Source organism: Dermochelys coriacea, chromosome 3 (assembly GCF_009764565.3).
Source record: "Dermochelys coriacea isolate rDerCor1 chromosome 3, rDerCor1.pri.v4, whole genome shotgun sequence".
Lineage (NCBI taxonomy): Eukaryota > Metazoa > Chordata > Testudines > Dermochelyidae > Dermochelys > Dermochelys coriacea.
This window is the reverse complement of record NC_050070.1, coordinates 158,181,577-158,201,597: the sequence shown is the minus strand read 5'-3', so window position 1 is coordinate 158,201,597 and position 20,021 is coordinate 158,181,577. Positions and strand designations below refer to the sequence as shown.

Here is a 20,021-nt window from a genome sequence, read left to right as displayed (position 1 = left end):
TGGAGTTATGCTATGTCCTACAGGCTTGGGACTGGATGCTGCATGGTACTGAACATCAGCTCACATTGCAGTCAATGGGAAGTGAGGGTACTCAGTGCCTTGCAGGAATAGATCCTTGGCTTGCACTATATTAAAGGCCATGCTTTTAAACAAAGAGGTAAGGGTTGCATGTTGGGCCAAGTCTTCTACCCAGCATTCTCACCTTCCTGAGCACAGCCAGCCCCACCCCTCAGTAGCATGGATGGAAGATTTGTGCGTCCATGGATACTCAGCTACTGCCTCTGCCAGCCCATGCCAACCCTCTCCTTTCTCCTGTATAGGGAACGTGCATGGAGCAGGGCTCTGTGCTCCTTGCTGAGTAGCAGAACAACACCCCTTCCCCACAATCACAGAAGAGGGGGTTGGATTTGCTCCAAGTTATTACCTGTACTGTTAGTTTTGCATGCACCAACCCTGTGTCTGCACATTCAAGGGGGCACTTCTGTACAAAATCAACTCAGACTTGTATGTGTAGAGTGTGTAATTGCATGCAACTGCATGTTCGAAAATCTGGCCTGTCAAAGTTTCCTGGGTGGGAGCCCAGGCTGAGGCTGGAGTGTGGGGTCTTGGTGCAATGAAGCTGCCTTGTGGTAATGCTCATATAGCAAGAGGATTGTGTTTGCATTACAGCTTTAATACATCACATCACAACGTATCCTCATGTAAATATCACACCAGGATAATATGAGGACCTTGCCCTGGGGGAGTAAAGTTGGTTGAATTATCCATTACAAACAATGCGCCAATTTTACTCTTTTCTATTCATGAATCATTCATCAACTGATCCCAACTCCTGCAAATATCATGAATTATAATTTTCACCTAATAATTGGATGAATGAAATTCAGCCTATGGGGTGTTCATGAACTGTTCACTTTAGTGACTCATTAGCTGTAGCATGTGACTGGTCACATAGGTCACACACAATTGTTTCTGATCCCCACTGAGAGTGAAACTCTAAGCCCCAGAGGCTAACCAGTAATGAACACAGGCTGTGGGATAATGCACCACAAAGTGCTGGCATTCATGGAACTGGGGATTTGCGAACATTTTCTCAGATCCCTGCTTTTTGTCCCAATCCTTGTGAAGATGACAAGGATGCCCCAGGACAAGGCAAACTCATCTGAGTACTCTGACTTGTAAAATTTTTCACAAATGATTCTTTGTATTATGGTTACATCCTGACCCCACAGTCATGAGTGGGATCCTACTCTGCTTAGTGAGGTACAAATTAATCTGACTGCAGGTTGGAGAGGATCCAGAGGTGAAGTAAGCTGGTCCGGTCCGGTACAGCGTACTGGCAAGAGCCAGTACGCCGGGCCGGGCCGGACCAGACTAGCTTCCCCAGGCTGGTGCTTTAAAGGGCCCGGGGCTCCCTGCAGCAGCCGAAGCCCCGGGCTTTTTTAAGTGCCGCCAGAGCCCTGCTGCCGCTACCTCAGGGGCTCTGGCAGTGGGGCTCAGGGGTGCTTTAAAGGGCCCGGGGCTCCCCGCAGTGGCTGGAACCCCTGGCCCTTTAAAGCGCCGCTGGAGCCCCACTGCCAGAGCTCCTTGGGTAGCGGTGGCAGGGCTCCGGCGGCGCTTTAAAGAGCCCAGGGCTCCAGCCCCTACAGGGAACCCCGGGCCCTTTAAAGTGCGCCCCGAACCCTGCTGCCAAAGCCCCGGGGTAGCAGCGGCAGGGCTCCAGCAGTGATTTAAAGGGCCAGGAGCTCTGCTGCAGTAGTGGCGGCCAGAGCCCAGGGCCCTTTAAATCACCCCTGAGCCCCGGGGCTCCCAGCCACCTCTGCAGCTGGTAGCTCTGGGGGAGATTTAAAGGCCCTGGGGCTCCCAGCTGCAGCCAGAGCCCTGGAACCTTTAAATCTTGATTTAAAGGGCCTGGCCCCACCTCTTCCGGTTGAGGCCACACCTCTTCCAGTCGATGCCACGCTCCCCCTGCTCAGAACTCCGGAGTACCGGTAAGTCCTTTAAGTTACTTTCACCCCTGGGAGGATCGTTGGTATTTAGCCAGCTATGCAGAGAACAGAGTTCAGAAAGAGACACCCCATTGCTGGCCATGGGAGAAGAGTATGTACTGAGGTACCTAGCTCCTGCAGAATTCCAGTGGTGAATCTGAGCATGGGTTCTTGTGCACATGGAACTTGCAGTACTGCAATGATCTATGAAGGGGAGACACAAATAGTATTATTATTAGTTTTTTAATAAGACATTGCCCTCTGGCTGCCTCTAAGAGGCTCTTTCTCCCCATTCTGTGCAGCTCAGATGCTTCTTGATGTGATGCAGCCCAAGTGCCTTTCATACAAGAATTATCAATGTGGCTTTCAACAAGCCAAGCAGCGCTGATTGATGAGCTGGACTTTCTTGGACCAATAATACACATCTAGCGGTATTCATATTTGTGAACATGGTCTCTTTCTTAAACAAGCTGGACTTCTTCTGAAGAGGTAGGGAAGGGAATACTAAGAGACACTCATGGAAGAAGACAGGAAAGCCTTGGGAAGAACATATTTGCTCCCATTTCATCCATGGATAGGGGATGTTTAGAAGTATTGTCTGCAGGTGGTCTCCTGTCCTCATACATGATAATGTTCCTGATCAGCCTCACAAACTGGAGTAAATCAGGATTAACTCCATGTACACTACTGTAAAGCAAATGCTAGCAGACTCGGGTCCTGTATTTTCAGAGAGATCACGGTTTAATTTAATGGAAAATATTTGTGTGTAAGCAGAATTTTTCTGGGTTTTTGTTTGTTTTTTAAGACTAAATACTAGAACTGTTCTGTGAGGAAATTAATTACAGATGCAGATAAAACCGGACTTCTTTTTTAAATTAGACACTATACATATTTAAAGAAACTAAATTGATCAGAACAGAGAGATATTTGTTGCCAAAACAAAAAGGCAGATTGGAGTTAGTCAATAACATTGATCCCCTTCCCAGGACAAATTCAGTCAGAACTGGTAGCAGGCCCATTGCTTAGAACTTCTCAAAATGAGACTGGGTAGTGCATTAGGAAATTGACAATAGGGAACAATCTTGCTTGGCAACAAGACAGACTGGAGAGCCCAATAGATCTTTTTCTAATTAGCAGCTTCTGCACATCAGACTGGAAAGAAACATGTTTATTTGAATTCCACTCTCTCTCTCTTTGTCCTAACGTCTTAAAACATGGGAACTAGTTTTTCCTCCAAAGCTTACAAAAGAAGCATGGACCGTCCCTAGCCCAGGCATAAGATCTGTTCATCTGCTCTTATCATGATGATTAAAAACAAACTAATGATATTTTATCCATCACTTTTAAAAAAAACAACCCTCGCCCTTGCAAGCTCTTTTTGCGCAAATGCCAAGAAGGACACAAATATTGGTGTATGATGGTTATTCAGTGTTGTCATGGCAATATCACTCTCAGAATATTTCAATAGAACCTACAAAACAAGTTTCCTTCAGACTTTCTATATGCAAGCAGTGGATTTACTCATGTGGCAACATGACATTCCATGCTGAAGCAGCTAATATGTTAGAGTAACTTCAAAATGTCTCTCACATGGAGCATTCAATAAGATATAGGGTTAGTTGGGGTTGGTCCTGCTTTGAGCAGGGGGTTTCACTAGATGACCTCCTGAGGTCTCTTCCAACTCTAATATTCTATTATTATATTTCTAAAGCATACACCCACAAAGCATTAGTCAGACAGGCAGTGTCACTGATCTCAAATGTCAAAAAAAAAGGTTCATGAAGACTTAAAATTGTTCTGTTTCAGTAGTTTTCTAAGCAGACAATTCTTCATTTTTCAAAGTGTGACTAAGCTAACCTAACCAAAATTGGCAACAGAAATTAATTCCTCCAAACTGAAAAACAAAGCCAAAAAATGGTAAAAAAAAAAAAACAACCCTGCCACCACACAGGGGCTCAGCCCTGGCTCAAATTAAGCATCGGCTGCCACCTAATCCGAAATTCACTCAGTGCCTGAATATTTGCAGTAAAAGTTCCCTAGACACCTATGGTTCTGCCTTTAAACATGCACTGCTGTCTCAAGCAGGCATCTAGATTATCTCCTGCTATCTAAGCCCCCATTACACCCATGAACTGGGGGAAGACAGGCACACCCCTCTCTCTCTCTCTCTCTCTCGCCTACAGGGAGAGACACACTTGATTTGTTGGGTATGCTCAGAGACCACCTCACTCCCCACAAATGGTGTTGTGGGTGGAGGGGGTGGGAAAGGAGGACTGTTCAAACCCCTTCTCATCAGGCCGAGAGGGGAATTAGATCGGGGTCTCCCACATCCCAGGTGAGAACCCCCACTAGGCTAACGATTAGAAGGGAGGCCTCCTTCACCGCCCCTTCTGGAGGTTTTGCATGGAGTGAGACAGGTGCCTAACTCATTCTCTCAAGAAACAGCTTAGGCACCTAAGCCACCTGACTCTGGAGAGGGGTTCCTGACTATAGGTTGCAAGCAAAGGCAGGCTCCTTCCTGCAGCTCAGATTTAGGTGCCTAACTCTGTCAAAGGGATGGGGCTTAAGACACACCCCTCTTGTTGTCATCTTGCATTGTCTAGCTTATGTGGGGAGCCACCTAGCTTTTGTGGATCCTGCTCTTACGCACCTCTCCCTCTCCACATTCGTTGTCTAGGTGACCTAGGAGCCTAACAGCATTTCTGGATCCCATTGTTGTTCCAGTGATTTTCAAGGTGTCTAGAAGTGAGACCTTGCAATGCCCCAGTCCCCTTGTGGATCGAGTTCTTACAGCCCATTGAAATTGGCCTTTACATGTGACAATCAGTGCCAGCTGTGCAGGTGGAGAGTTTGTAATACTAGGAAGCAAATGGTGTAACTCCATACACATAAGCCACTGAATAGGCCCCAGGTAGTATTGACTTTTGGTCACTACTCAGTCTGATGTTGGCCAGATTTCACGTGGTATCTAAGGCCCCAGGCCTGCAAACAGTTAAGCAAGTCAGCACTGAAATCAATGGGTCTACAGCTCACAGAGTTACACACATGCTTAAGCCTTTGCAGGACAGGGAGTCTTCAAAATGAATTGGCAGTCCCTGTGCTTTTGTGGGTCTGAGGTGGCACACCCATATGGCTCTGTGGCAGATGCTTATAACTCATCGTCGTCAGGCTCAGCCTGGTTACCTGGCTGTAGCTTTAAAAGAATTGGTATTCCACTTGATTTATACCACCAACAAAGCCAATTAAGCAATAATTCAGGAAGAATCCATCATCCTGACAGCCTTGTTGATTAACTATCCCTAAAGCAGCATCAAAGGTGTTTAATATCCTGAAAAAAATAGGTCAATAACGAGAACAACAAGAGTTTGGCCACAATACAGCAATGATTACGTTTTCAAGAACAAACAGAAGCATAATATTATTTTCACAGGCAAGCTGCCTTTAAAGTCAACATTTGTCAATAGCTACAACAGCTTCCCCCTTTGCGGAGAATGGGGGTATCTCAGTATGTAGTTATCTTTTGTCCATTGCCGACTTTGTAATGTTGACCATTCCTTGTAGGTAAGAGCTCAGCCAGTGTCAACAATCTCCTGTGATTTTAATCACAAGATGCATGATGTCTGGGGAGTTACATGAACCCAGGAGATGTGACTTTCAGAAATTATGTGGTAATCTCAGTTTACATTTTATAATGAAAGTTTCTAGCCCTCAGGATTGTGGAGAAAAGTTTGAAAACATAACCCTTAAAGGATCCACCACCAGAAGGCAAATAGAAAGAGAACCCAAATGGTTTGTAAGAGCTCATCATTTTACAGCCAATATCAAGGGTTTTAACAGATTGGGGCTGTTGAAACTGGATTCCATGGTGAGGGGCATGATATAAATACCTAGAGAAATTAGACAGCAATTTAGGACTGCAGCATCGCAAGAGACTATCTGAGGTAATGGGGAACTCCCCCACTAATCTACAAGAGCTGTCTCTTCATCATCTCAGGAAGCTATTTCAGCAACATCTAGCTTGGACCCCCAAGGTTCTTCCCAGCCCCAGTCATGGGGCCATTGCTAGATGCTAGACCAGTGTGGGCAAGTGAGCAGCATTAAAGGAATAGATCTCACACAGACACACACTGTCCTGGCTTGTGGGGAGGCAGTAGCTGGTCCTGTGAACCACACTAATGCATCAGCTACTGGCTGCCATTGCTACTCTCAGTGATGCAGGGAGGTGCCCTTAAAGGGACAGTCCCCTTCAAACTGTGGGGAGGGCAATGGAGCAAGAGTCATCCCTAAAAGTTAGGCACACTGAGCTTATACTCTATAGTCTAAATTTAGTGCCAGCCCTCCCCAGGCACCACAATCACCGTTTGATATAATCGCTGCTCCTCTTCGGACACTAAGGACAGCGCATTGGAGAAAAAAGAAGTTACCGGACTTTTCTGAACAAATTTAATGGTGCCCTCTGCCCAACACTACTATCACCTGTCACCAAGGCACTTTCCAGCCCTCTATTGTCTGCCACTCCCTCCCTCACCTCACTGCTACCTACAGCAGTCATCATCCGCTGCCATTCAGGTATTTTGTCTATTATGGTGCTAGGGTATACCCAGTTAGATTGCAATGCTCTGCAGTTATGTGTGGAGTACAAGTGACACCTAGGGGCTGCTTAGACTAAGCACAGCTGCTGTCTCTTGATTCATGTACCTGTATTTCCATGCAGAAGCCTTTCAGGCAGTTTTCTTGGATCTTTAACCTATGAAATGTTGTGGCCTAGACAGTCTATTAAACTGGATGCAGAAACACCCCACTGCTACCTACATGAGGAGAGGTTAAACTACTGTAGACAAAGTGCTCCTCCCATCCAGAGACCCTGCAATCTGATCAGAAGGGCTAATTACTCCATCACATACAAATAATGTTGTTCTCACCCCCAGACAAGTACAGAGGTATCTGTGTTAACAGCAACGTGAATAAACTCTTTTATAGCATCTTACGGAAATGAACAGAACAAAATTTGACCAGGAACAAGGCTGTTTCAAAGAAGCTGACTCAGATGCCTTCCCTAAAGGGCAGACTCTGAACAATGCCTTTATGATGCTGCTTAGGCAGCATGTAAAATATACTGCCTGTGGAAAAGTGATCTCCCTGCTTTACACGCAGTGCTTTATATTCATTTCAATCTGTCCTCACCTCAGAGCAAAAACTGCTACAAAATGGAACATGACTCAACCTGCACCTCATTCTGTCTACTGTCAGATTAAAAACTAATATCAGGCCAATCAATTTCTTCCAGTGGGTTAAAGGAATAAGTGAAAGCAAGGGATTAAAGTCTATAGTATCAGCCCTACCCTTTTCACAACCAGTTCATCATCTACCTATTCCCCTGAGGGGCATTCAATAGCCTTGAGGTAAAATGCCTGCCATAAAGAGATGGCTGGATCATATCATTGCCCACATAAGAATGGCCTCCAAAGAAACTTGTACTCAGGAGGTTAATACAGCATTGACTTGCAAATCAGTCTGGAAGAGAGATCAGTGCTTAGATTCTCCTTCGTGTTCAGGCTACCTTGTGCCTCCTCATGAGCTCAAAGAGCCTGAAAGTCAGCACAGCCAGCCAAACAAGGCTCTTCCAATTGTCTAGGGACTTGGACTCCTCCTGCAGCACAAAGCCAGCATAATGGCTCATATCCCAGTCCAGACACAGACACCCTACGGCTGGCGTAGGGGACATGGCCAGGGAAAGGCAATGTGGGCAGGCCTTCCAGGTACTTCAGGGATCTCTGGTTGTCAATATTGCCTGTTGGAGTCACTGGTCACTAAGGTAAGTCAGGTCCTCTTGAAAGTTGCACTAAGCAGCCAGGCCAGGTTCAGGGGAATGAAGAAGTGATTGTGAACCATTATGGTGCAGACACCAAATATCTCTATTCCTCTAACCCAACGATCTGCCAGACCCCTCTGGACACATGGTCATGGGCGTGTAAACAGAACCAAGGTAGAAAGAACAAGTATCACTTCCATTTCACCCAGGCTGAGTCACAGCAGGTCATCTTCAGCCAAATCCCTCTCCCTATCACTGTTCAGCTAGCCACTAATGGCCAAGTTTCGCCAGCTGTTATACCCATGTAAATCTAGAGTAACTACTGGAGCTGGTGGAGTTGCTCTGGAGTTACACCAGTGTAACGGAGAGCAGAATCTGACCATGGGAGAACAAGTCTGTAGAATATGCTTTTGATTAGATGTAGAGTGGGCTGGGTAGAGGTGGAAAACTATTCCCCCACATGAAGGCTGCTTGGTTGTCTGTGGAAATTGCGTTAGGTGGCCACACCCAGTTCCAATTGAAGAGCGTCCACAACACAAAACCACAACCAGCACAAATAGCCACCCCTTGCTATCATGAGAAGCAAAGAAGCCAAGGTCTACCTAGGACTTGGAGAATGAATTCTCCACCCTCTCCCTCCCCCCGCCTCCCCCCACAACCTTCTGAATGAGGTTGGGATCGGGGTGAAGAAACCTTGCATTGCTTCTGCCAATCACTTCTGTGGTCAGAGGACTTCATTCTCTGTCACTGGGAGAATGGCACTGTCCACCACACTAAATTCACTTTAAAAATGAAAGCAAACATCATTTTGAATGTTAGAAACAGCCATCTCTGTCCAGAGGAGAGAACCTTCCTTCTGCCACCAAATCCTTCATCGAGATCCTTTCTCTTGCTGCACAAGGGTGACTGACAGAGGTACAGTGGAAGGGAGTCACTGCTGCTGACTTCCCAGCCACATTGCCACATGTAAGCTATTGTCTGGTCATCTCCTGGGCACACTTATGATTGAAGGAAGTTTCTCCAAGTGCTGAAATATAAAAGAAGCCAAGTATTTCCTGGGGAGAGGCTGGAAAAGAGGAGAGCCATCATTGCCAGAGCATTCAGATGGCTCTCAATTCAGATGAAATTCCCTCCCCCACACCCATTATTATGTATTATAGCCTATAGTTTTGTTCATTTGAAAGAGAAAGGAACCCATAATTATAGCTGCTGGATTTAGCGGAAAGAACAACACAGAGATTAAGAGTGAGAACTGCTGCTGTGGAAATCAATCTACATTATCCACATGTATCAGAGGCTAAAGAAGCCTCTTTATTCGTCTGTGATGGACAGAAGTTAGGTTGACCATCCATGGAACAGAAAGGTGCATCATTCACTGAAGGCAGCTGGGATCTCAAAGCCTTAAAACAGTTATTTGTCTAAGGATCCGCTTGTGCATGTTATTCTCAAGACACAGACTCCATGTTGTCGCAGAGGTGACAGATAGCAGACATGGGGAAGAAGTCTTAACTGGAATGGTCAAGTTGCCTTCTCAGGTTTGGTGTTAAATTGTAGTGTTAAAAGAGAGGGATGATCTCGACTAGGGCTGGTTGGAAAGTTTCCATAATACATATTTGGTAAAAAAAAGGATTTGACAAAACTAAAGATTTCATGGAAAGCGTCTACTTTCCTCAAAGTTTTTTTGAGTTTTCATTTGAAACTGAACACTTTGGGACAAAAACCCAATAACTTTTCAGGTTTTAGCAGATGTTTGAAAGTCAAAAGCTATTGCTTTTCCTAAATGAAAAGTCAAAATTTTTCACTGAAAATTCTGACCAAAAAAAAAAAAAAGTTAATTTTCATTGACATGTTCTGCAAGGCCAGGGGGGAGCATGTAGGTGGGGGAGGGGACGGAATAAAAAAAAAACCACCACACCATTTTCCAGCCAGCCCTAAACTTCACCTTGAAAAGGACAAAATGGTTTGCTGCTATTTTACCAACTCAGTCACACACTATAGTTCTCAGCTTGCCAAGGACCAAGTACAGGTCTAACACGTGACAAAGCCCCAGACTGAGGGCACACAATTATTCATTCAGAAAACATCAAATGCTGTGGGATTCCTTCTCTTCTGAGTTTCCACAATAAATCAATTCACCAGTCTACTGCTCTAGGCACAGATACAATTGAAACTGTGGGGGTGGGGGCAGAATTGCATTAACCAACAGCTTGCAGATCCAAGAGGTTCAGAGAAGCAGCTAGATTTTGGGGTTATTATTCCAACCAGCCTTCCAAGCCTTTGGACTCATCCATCACTAATTACAGCACATATAGCATGCAGCAATCAAGCCATACCATTCTCTATCCTCTCATGTTTTTCACTTCCGGCATTAAAAAGAAGCCCATGTAGGTATAAGTCTCGAACAGCTCCTGGCCTTTCTTCTATAAAGAGAGTCAGAGATCTCATTCTAAAGCAGGGCCTTAGCCTCAAAACATCCTTCAATAATAACTTCCCCTGCACCTTTGCCATTTATATCTTCCACCCAATCTTCTGAGCTCTCCTATTTCAGTGAGGGTGGTGCTCCGGTTAGATAAGATGATAAATATACACATCCAAGGAACAAAGTCACACCAGATCATTTCATCAGAATTCCAACTAGAGAAGGCAAAGGGGCCTGATCCAGAGGGGAAAACCTCCTATCAATATCAAGGGGCTTTGGATCAGACTCTGGAAAGAGTTACAAAGTGCTGTTTAGCAAATGAAATGGGGCATCAGGACTCATGGGTTTTAATCCTGGATCTGCCAATTAGTTGTTAAGAGAAAAGGAGTACTTGTGGCACCTTAGAGACTAACAAATTTATTTGAGCATAAGCTTTCATGAGCTACAGCTCACTTCATCAGATGCATTCAGTGGAAAGTACAGTGGGGAGATTTATATACACAGAGAACATGAAACAATGGGTGTTATCGTACACACTGTAAGGAGAGTGATCGCTTAAGATGAGCTATTACCAGCGGGGGGGAGGGGGGAAGAACCCTGACCTGGGGTATTCTATCTGTTACCCAAGATCCATAAACCTGGAAATCCTGGACACCCCATCATGTCACGATACCACGATATAACTGCATGTGCTCCAACCCCTCAGACAGAGACAAACACCTACAAGATCTCTATCATGCATTCTTACAACTACAATACCCACCTGCTGAAGTGAAGAAACAGATTGGCAGAACCAGAAGAGTACCCAGAAGTACAGGACAGGCCCAACAAAGAAAATAACAGAACGCCACTAGCCATCACCTTCAGCCCCCAACTAAAACCTCTCCAATGCATCATCAAGGATCTACAACCTATCCTGAAGGATGACCCATCACTCTCACAGATCTTGGGAGACAGGCCAGTCCTGTTTACAGACAGCGCCCCAACCTGAAGCAAATACTTACCAGCAACCACACACCACACAACAGAACCACTAACCCAGGAACCTATCCTTGCAACAAAGCCCGTTGCCAACTGTGTCCACATATCTATTCATGGGACACAATCATAGGGCCTAATCACATCAGCCGCACTATCAGAGGCTCATTCACCTGCGCATCTACCAATGTGATATATGCCATCATGTGCCAGCAATGCCCCTCTGCCATGTACATTGGTCAAACTGGACAGTCTCTACGTAAAAGAATAAATGGACACAAATCAGACGTCAGGAATTATAACATTCAAAAACCAGTCGGAGAACACTTCACTCTCTCTGGTCACTCGATTACAGACCTAAGAGTGGCTATTCTTCAACAAAAAACTTCAGAAACAGACTCCAATGAGAGACTGCTGAATTGGAATTAATTTGCAAACTGGATACAATTAACTTAGCCCTGGTCTACACTAGGCGTTGAAGTCGAATTTAGCAGCTTTAAATCGATGTAACCCTGCACCCGTCCACATGACAAAGCCCTTTTTTCAACTTAAAGGGCTCTTAAAATCTATTTCCTTACTCCACCCCCGACAACGGGATTAGCGCTGAAATCGGTTTTGCTAGGTCGAATTTGGGGTATTGTGGACACAATTAGATGGTATTGGCCTCCAGGAGCTATCCCAGAGTGCTCCATTGTGCTCCACAGCACTCTCAACTCAGATGCACTGACCAGGTAGACAGGAAAAGGCCCGCAAACTTTTGAATTTCAATTTCCTGTTTGGCCAGTGTGGCAAGCTGCAGGTGACCATGCAGAGCTCACCAGCAGAGGTGACCATGATGGAGTCCCAGAATCGCAAAAGAGCTCCAGCAGGGACTGAACGGGAGGTACGGGATCTGATCACTGTATGGGGAGAGAATCCATGCTATCAGAACTACGTTCCAGTTTTCGAAATGCCAAAACATTTGTGAAAATCTCCCAGGGCATGAAGGACAGAGGCCATAACAGGGAACCGAAGCAGTGCCGCATGAAACTTAAGGAGCTGAGGCAAGCCTACCAGAAAACCAGAGAGGCGAACGGCCGCTCCGGGTCAGAGCCCCAAACATGCCACTTCTATGATGAGCTGCATGCCATTTTAGGGGGTTCATCCACCACTTCCCCAGCCGTGTTGTTTGACTCCTTCAATGGAGATGGAGGCAACATGGAAGCAGGTTTTGGGGACGAGGAAGATGATGAGGAGGAGGTTGTAGATAGCTCACAGCAAACAAGTGGAGAAACTGGTTTTCCTGACAGCCAGGAACTGTTTCTCACCCTGGACCTGGAGCCAGTACCCCCCAAACCCACCCAAGGCTGCCTCCCGGACACATCAGGCGGAGAAGGGACCTCTGGTGAGTGTACCTTTTAAAATACTATACAAGGTTTAAAAGCCAGCATGTTTAATGATTAATTTGCCCTGGCATTCGTGGCTCTCCTGGATGTACTCCCAAAGCCTTTACAAAAGGTTTCTAGGGAGGGCAGCCTTATTCCATCCACCATTGTAGGACACTTTACCACTCCAGGGCAGTAGCACGTACTCGGGAATCGTTGTAGAACAAAGCATTGCAGTGTATGTTTGCTGGCATTCAAACAACATCCGTTCTTTATCTCTCTGTATTATCCTCAGGAGAGTGATATCATTCATGGTCACCTGGTTGAAATAGGGTGCTTTTCTTAAGGGGATATTCAGAGGTGCCCGTTCCTGCTGGGCTGTTTGCCTATGGCTGAACAGAAATGTTCCCCGCTGTTAGCCACGCGGTTGGGGGAGGCAAAATGTGACCTTGTAACGAAAGCACATGTACTATGTATGTAATGTTAACAGCAAGGTTTACCGTGAAAGGGTGTACCCATTGTTCTATAAAATGTGTCTTTTCAAATACCACCATCACTTTTTTTTTCTCCACCAGCTGCATGTGTTTCAAGGATCACAGGATCTTCTCCTTCCCAGAGGCTAGCGAAGATTAGAAGGCGAAAAAACCACACTCGCGATGAAATGTTCTCTGAGCTCATGCTGTCCTCCCACACTGACAGAGCACAGACAAATGCATGGAGGCAGACAATGTCAGAGTGCAGGAAAGCACAAAATGACCGGGAGGAGAGGTGGTGGGCTGAAGAGAGTAAGTGGCAGGCTGAAGAGAGGGCTGAAGCTGAAAGGTGGCGGCAGCGCGATGAGAGGAGGCAGGATTCAATGCTGAGGCTGCTGGAAGATCAAACTAATATGCTTCAGCGTATGGTTGAGCTGCGCAAAAGGCAGCAGGAGCACAGACCACCGCTCCATCCACTGTGTAACCAACCGCCCTTCTCCCCAAGTTCCATAGCCTCCTCACCCAGATGCCCAAGAACACGGTGAGGGGGCCTCCGGCCACCCAGCCACTCCACCCCAGAGGATTGCCCAAGTAACAGAAGGCTGGCAGTCAATAAGTTTTAAACTTTTAAAGTGCTGTGTGGCCTTGTCCTTCCCTCTTCCACCACCCCTCCTGGGCTACCTTGATAATTATCCCCCTATTTGTGTGATGAATTAATAAAGAATGCATGAATGTGAAGCAACAATGACTTTATTGCTTCTGCAAGCAGTGATCGAAGGGAGGTGGGGAGGGTGGTTAGTTTACAGGGAGGTAGAGTGAACCAAGGGGCAGGGGGTTTCATCAAGGAGAAACAAACAGAACTTTCACACCGTAGCCTGGCCAGTCATGAAACTGTTTTTCGAAGCTTCTCTGATGCGCACCGCACCCTCCTGTGCTCTTCTAACTGCCCTGGTGTCTGGCTGTGCGTAACCAGCAGCCAGGCGATTTGCCTCAACCTCCCACCCCATCATAAACATCTCCCCCTTACTCTCACAGATATTGTGGAGCGCACAGCAAGCAGTAATAACAGTGGGAATATTGGTTTCGCTGAGATCTAACCGAGTCAGTAAACTGCACCAGCACGCTTTTAAACGTCCAAATGCACATTTTACCACCATTCTGCACTTGCTCAGCCTGTATTTGAACAGCTCCTGACTACTCTCCAGGCTGCCTATGTATGGCCTCATGACCCATGGCATTAAGGGGTAGGCTGGGTCCCCAAGGATAACTATAGGCATTTCAACATCCCCAACGGTTATTTTCTGGTCTGGGAAGAAAGTCCCTTCCTGGAGTTTTTGAAACAGACCAGAGTTCCTGAAGATGCGAGCATCATATACCTTTCCCGGCCATCCCACGCTGATGTTGGTGAAATGTCCCTTGTGATTCACCAGTGCTTGCAGCACTATTGAAAAGTACCCCTTGTGGTTTATGTACTCGCTGACTTGGTGCTCCGGTGCCAAGATAGGGATATGGATTCCGTCTATGGCCCCACCACAGTTAGGGAATCCAGCAAAACCATCCACTATGACCTGCACATTTCCCAGGGTCACTACCCTTGATATCAGCAGATCTTTGATTGCGTTGGCTACTTGCATCACAGCAGCCCCCACAGTAGATTTGCCCATTCCAAATTGATTCCTGACTGACCGGTAGCTGTCTGGCGTTGCAAGCTTCCACAGGGCTATTGCCACTCGCTTCTCAACTGTGAGGGCTGCTTTCATCCTGGTATTCTTGCACCTCAGGGCAGGGGAAAGCAAGTCACAAAGTTCCATGAAAGTGCCATTACGCATGCAAAAGTTTCGCAGCCACTGGGAATCATCCCAGACCTGCAACACTATGCGGTCCCACCAGTCTGTGCTTGTTTCCCGAGCCCAGAATCGGCGTTCCACCGCATAAACCTGCCCCATTAGCACCATGATGCCCACATTGTCAGGGCCCGTGCTTTGAGAGAAGTCTGTGTCCATGTCCTCATCACTCTCGTCACCAGGCTGAAGTCGCCTACTCGCCCGGTTTCACTTTGCCAGGTTCTGGTGCTGCATATACTGCTGGATAATGCGGGTGGTGTTTAATGTGCTCCTAATTGCCAAAGTGATCTGAACGGGCTTCATGTTTGCCGTGGTATGGCGTCTGCCCAGAAAAAAGGCGCGGAACGATTGTCTGCTGTTGCCCTGACGGAGGGAGGGGCGACTGATGACATGGCTTACAGAGTTGGCTTACAGGGAATTAAAATCAACAAAGGGGGTGGCTTTGTGAGAAACTGAATGGCCCTCTCAAGGATAGAACTCAAAACCTCAAGGATAGAACTCAAAACTGAGTTTAGCAGGCCGTCGATTTCACAGAGGGAGGGAGGGAGGGAGGAGAAAATGAATACAAAACAAATCTGTTCTATTTCTTGTTTTGAGCCACTTCATCTATCTTTATACATCATGCTGGCAGCAGACTGTGCAGTACGATCGCTAGCCATCGTCACCTCCTGGGTGCTTGGCAGAAGACGGTGCAGTATGACTGCTGGCCATCGTCTTCTGCTAGCTGCAGAATAAAAGACAGTGCACTGCCGGTAGGACTCAATCGCCATGAGACGAAACAAGGGAAATGACCTGGCTGAGTCACTCCCACGTTTGCCCAGGCACCCGGTTAAAAGAGCACCCAGGACTACGTCGACGACGGCTACCAGTCATACTGCACTGTCTGCTGCCAAAAGGCAATAAACTGCTGCTGTGTAGCAATGCAGTACCATGTCCGCCAGCACCCAGGAGACATACGGTGACAGTTAGCTGAGCGGGCTCCATGCTTGCCATGGTATGGCGTCTGCACAGGTAACTCAAGAAAAAAGGCACAAAACGATTGTCTGCCCTTGCTTTTATGGAGGGAGGGAGGGAATGGGGGCCTGACGATATGTACCCAGAACCACCCGCGACAATATTTTAGCCTGATCAGGCACTGGTATTTCTACCCAGAATTCATATGGGCGGTGGAGACTGCGGGAACTGTGGGATAGCTACCCACAGTGCAAAGCTCCGGAAGTCGACGGTTGCCTTGGTACTGTGGACACAGTCTGCCGACTACATGCACTTAGAACATTTGTGTGGGGACACACACACTCGACTGTATAAAAGCACTTTCTACAAAACCGACTTCTATAAATTCGACCTAATTTCGTAGTGTAGATATAGCCTTAGGCTTGAATAGAGACTGTGAGTGGATGGGTCATTACACAAAGTAAAACTATTTCCCCATGTTATTCCCCCCCCCCCCCACTGTTCCTCAGACGTTCTTGTCAACTGCTGGAAATGGCCCACCTTGATTATCACTACTAAAGGGTTTCTTCCGCCCCCCCCCGCCCCGCTGGTAATAGCTTATCTTAAGTGATCACTCTCCTTACAGTGTGTATGATAACACCCATTGTTTCATGTTCTCTCTGTATATAAATCTCCCCACTCTACTTTCCACTGAATGCATCCAATGAAGTGAGCTGTAGCTCACGAAAGCTTATGCTCAAATAAATTTGTTAGTCTCTAAGGTGCCACAAGTCCTCCTTTTCTTTTTGCGAATACAGACTAACACGGCTGCTACTCTGAAACCTGTCAGTTGTTAAATTATCTTATGAAAGTCCTATAGGATGTGGTGTTTCCAGAAATGCTAAGCACTCACAACACCAGCTGAAGTCAAAGGGAGCTGCAGGGGGTCTGTACACCTACAAATCAGGTCTTTATTCTCTGTGTTTTATCTCTAAAATGGATATAATACTTCACCTCTTGGGGGGGGTGGGAGGGTTGTAAGTATTAAGCAAAGGCTATTTGTTTAAAGCTTTGAGAGCCTCCAGTGAAAGGCACTATAGAAATGCTGACTACTTGTTTGTTTATGCTTCCTTATTTAGTATTAAGGGAATTCCAGAAGTGGCATAGGAAATTATACATAGGGATTGTGGAGACAAATCACCTTAGTTTACTGAGTTCTGCTTTCTAGAGACCGAAACAGCAGAGAGAAAGGGCACAGGGGCTTACAAAGGTCAGCTCACGCTCGCCACTTTCAGGTGAATTAAATCAGCAAGGTGGAGCTGGAGGGATACAGGTGAGCTCTCTACCAGTGCCATTCCTGCATTCCCAAGCAGCCTAGCCTGTATGTTTTCTTGGTTAGCAATTCCATGAATGCACTACTACATGTCACAGCTGATCAGTGCTGCTTATCAAAACTTGGCCAACCAGGTGTCATGGGTTGCTGAGCAGCATGAAATGTGAGGATTATTGTAGAAGCACCAGCTAAACCTGAAGAGAGCAGAGGAGGGCTCAGGAAGCAAGGGGACTGATGCCTTAGAAATACCCAAGATGACCAGAGAGAGAGAGAGACAGATCAGGCATGCATCTGCTCTCAAACCACTCTAACGCCATTGGCTTTACTGGAGTATCTGCTTTAAGCAAAAGGAGAATCAGGTGCCATTCCCAACCTGCTCTAAATAAAACTTACACCCCATAGTTGTGGATTCAAAAGCAAAACTTAACTTCCTTAGGTTCTCTTAAAGAGTCCAGCCCCTGCCTACAAGGTCAAATTTATTCTCTTCCTCAGGTTAGGATTTATTGATAATCCAGTAATACTAGAGCACAAACCTTGACCTGTTCTGAGGGTTTCCTACAGCATCCATCACTGCCCCAGCTCTTTCTGAAATCAAACAGTCACACCCTCCTCTTTTTCAATCTGTTGGAATCAACAAGCTACACTTGCCACAATGAGTCAGCAAAATTTACTCAACTGGTTTATGCTAACAGGGTGGGGAACAGAGGAGATTTTGTGTGTGGTCAGAAATCCTGCTGTCCTGTTACAGGCTCTGCAAAGAATTAATAATTTTATTAAGATAATGTTGAAATAAAAAGAAAACGGTACAGAGTTTAGGCATAGAAGTTTCTGGTTATCGGGGAATAAGGTACAGATTATCAAGGGGTGCGAAATTCAGTTTAGGAGCGGGTGGCGTAAGGAATATGTAATCTGCAATCTCCCCAATTGGGGGTAAAAGTTTAACAGGTCAAAGTGCAGACATTGAGATATGGGGGTATGTTGTACATATAATGGCTACGTTCATTGTGGAGTATAATGAGTGGATACGATGATCTACAATGTGCCAGAGCTGCATGGCAGGTGGATAGAGGCATCTTCTGCCACCAGTCTTTGCTGCTTAGACCTTTTACTTCTTTTCCATTAAACAGCACGTTATGCAAGTTAAGCAGCTCCCTAACTGGGCTGCAGGAACATTCTTACATAGGATTACATGCTTTTAAAGTCAAATGTTCTGAATGAATATAAGCAGTGAAATTTGGATGTGATATAACAGAGCAGACCTGAACCCTTTCCATTAAATGGCACTTTTGTAAAAGTAGATGTGTCAGTTTCAGCAGGCTTGATGCATTCTATTAATTTAGATGCCCCATCTGCAATTTCAACTCAAGAAGGTATTTTCATTTTCTGTCCCAAACTCAAGCAGCATTGCTGAGTACGGTTGAATGTTACAGTTACATTACATCCAATACCAGAGGTAACCCCACTTCAGTGGTGAGTGAAATGTGAGCATGGTTATCTTTGCTGAACCAGGAGAGTCCCAATGTGAAAGCAGATGACTATAATCTACTTGTTTGTACTTGTGGTGAATGAAAGGTTTGGGTAGCTAATGCATGCATACAGATCCCTCCCAGCTGGTCCTCTCAGCAAGTGTTCTCTGTGTTGTTGTGCCATGCAAAGTGTTGGCACATGTTCCAGAGTGACCCAGTTTATAGGCATCCATGAGTCACTCTTGAAAAATCATCTTTATAATGGCTAGACTGCTACCTCTGGGGTCAGGGGGTTTTTTTCCCAATGAGACACTAAGAAAGAATGACTAGAAGTTATAATGCATATAATAATATACTTAGCTCTTTCATAACAGTATCCATCTATGGATCTCAATGCACTTTCAAATAAATTATCACTATTTTAAAGATGGGGAAATGGAGGCACAGAAAGGTGACATAACCTGCTCAAGATCTCACAGTAAGTCAGTAGCAGAACCAGCAATAGAAACCCGGGCCAAGATTTCCAAAAGTGTCTAAGTGACTTTGGTTGACTAAATTGAGACCCTTTAAAGAGGCTGATTCTCAGATTGTGGATGTGAAAATGACAGTTTCTGAAAACCAGGGCCCTTTAAGATGTTTCAAGTTGGGCACCCAAAATCACTAGTCACTTCTGGAAACTTGGACCACGTTTCCTGATGATACAGCTAGTTGGATTATCCATCTCTCCAGAAAAAGTTGTCCAAACATTTTTACGAGGGAAAGGGTTTGTGAGCTGGGAAAAAAAAAAATACGTTCTACAGCATTTATAGTCAGAAAATTGACCATGGGGAAATGACACTTCCTTATCGAACTATTTTGCTCCTTCTTGCATTTAGAGTCATATCTGCTTATTTTACCAATTAAAATACATTGGCTGCTTTTTACTCTTGCAGAATCCATGATGTGGGAGAGTGAATAGGCTTCTATTCTGTTTCATGCCAGATCAGTTCATTACCAGCAATATTGCATGAGTCAGAAAGCACGTCAGTTGGATTTCAGATCTCAGGTTGAGTTTGCAGGGCTGGGATGTTGGAACAAGCATTTTAGTTTTACTTGTACACTGGGCAGATTCGGTTTGAACCACTGAGAAACTATAAAGCCTGAAAGCCTATGATGTCATGTACGCGTCTCAGGTTCTATCCTCCCGTTGATTTATGTCTGCGATCCCTCAGAGTTGGAGAATGATTGTCTTCCATAAAATGATAGCCAGTTATTGCTGGTGATACACAGGTGGCTAATGAGACTGGTCTGGGATCCACAGATGGGACAGATCTTTCCCCGTGGAAGGGGCAGATCTGGGTTGCTGAGTCGGGCTGTGGCGCGTTCTTTCCACCTTTCCCATTTTTCCATTTCCTGTTGTTTTCAAAGGAGA

At 45.8% G+C, this 20,021-nt stretch overlaps 1 long non-coding RNA gene across 1 annotated transcript; it reads right to left on the bottom strand.

Moving 5' to 3' along the window:
- Positions 1-1,919: 1,919 nt before the first annotated feature.
- Positions 1,920-17,747, bottom strand: LOC122459480. The gene is made up of 3 exons (XR_006280201.1): positions 17,678-17,747; positions 8,460-8,866; positions 1,920-2,192 (listed from the first exon to the last, which is right to left on the bottom strand). It is a non-coding gene; the product is annotated as an uncharacterized LOC122459480 (long non-coding RNA).
- Positions 17,748-20,021: the final 2,274 nt, after the last annotated feature.